The sequence below is a fragment of the Mus caroli genome, chromosome 2, assembly GCF_900094665.2.
Source record: "Mus caroli chromosome 2, CAROLI_EIJ_v1.1, whole genome shotgun sequence".
NCBI classification, from domain to species: Eukaryota; Metazoa; Chordata; class Mammalia; order Rodentia; family Muridae; genus Mus; species Mus caroli.
Genome location: NC_034571.1, coordinates 8,238,139 through 8,239,234, shown reverse-complemented (window position 1 = coordinate 8,239,234; position 1,096 = coordinate 8,238,139). Strand labels below are relative to the sequence as shown.

General features: G+C 42.2%; 1 protein-coding gene across 5 annotated transcripts in view; it reads left to right on the top strand.

Moving 5' to 3' along the window:
- The window catches only part of Fbh1 (F-box DNA helicase 1), a 34,197-nt gene that overhangs the window by 6,526 nt on the left and 26,575 nt on the right, over positions 1-1,096 (top strand). The gene's annotated exons all lie outside the window — the stretch shown is intronic.

Genomic DNA, 1,096 nt, shown 5'->3' with positions numbered 1-1,096 from the left:
TCTTCCTGTCTTGGCTACGAGCTGGCCGTAAGCTCGGGGATCTTCCTGTCTTGGCTACGAGCTGGCCGTAAGCTCGGGGATCTTCCTGTCTTGGCCGTCCAGGTTGAGACCACAGACCTAGGCCGCTGTGCTCCACCCCACCTCTCTCAACATGGGTTCTGGGGATTTGAGCTGAGGTCCTCATGCCTGTCTTTTTAAAAGTTGTGATATAAAAGAAGTCGTTGTATTCATTCCATTGAAAGAAAGAAAGCTGTAAACATTTTCATTTTGGCAGACAGGAGGATGTCTGCGTTCAGGCAAACCAAGGCAAAATGATAAGATCCTATCTTCTACACAAAGCAAGCAAGCAGAAAATAACAAGTTTTTATTCTTAGAGTGAAGTTATAGCCAGCTCTTAATTTTCTATGATTATTGTATAAATGTGGCTTAAATGAAGGCTGTACCTTGCCAAGTCTGTTATCCATTATTTATTAATCACATTCCTTTGCCCCTTATGGTCTCTTCCCTGTTTCCTCTCTTGGGCCCTTTCTATCTTCCTGACCTCTACAGGCTCTGAATTAGAGACACAGATCTGAAGGTTCAAATGGAGGAGCCACATATGAGAGCCAGTATGCAGTGTTTTTAGGCTGGACAACTTCTTTTGAGTATTTCATGATCAAAGCTTCTATAAAGTATAAGTTTAAACATTTCAAATAGATAAAAACATTTTTAGGATCTTAAAGTGTCATCTGGGAGGGCTGCTTTAAACTCTCCTATCTTGCTGGGGTGTAGTGCCACATGCCTTAAATCCCAGTACTCAGGAGGCAGAGCCAGAGCCAGAGGCCAGAGGCCAGAGGCCAGAGGCCAGAGGCCAGAGGCAGGTGGATCTCTATGAGTTTGAGGCCAGCCTGGTCTACAGAGTGATTTCTAGGACAGCTAAGGCTACACAGGGAAACTCTGACTCGAAAAAACCCAAACCAAAAATACCCAACAACAACAAAAATTCTCCTAAGGTTGGTCTTTCTTTCTCTTTCTTTTTCTTTTTCTTTTTCTTTTTCTTTTTCTTTTTCTCTTCTTTTCTTTTTTTTTTTTTTTTGAGACAAGGTTTCTCTGTATA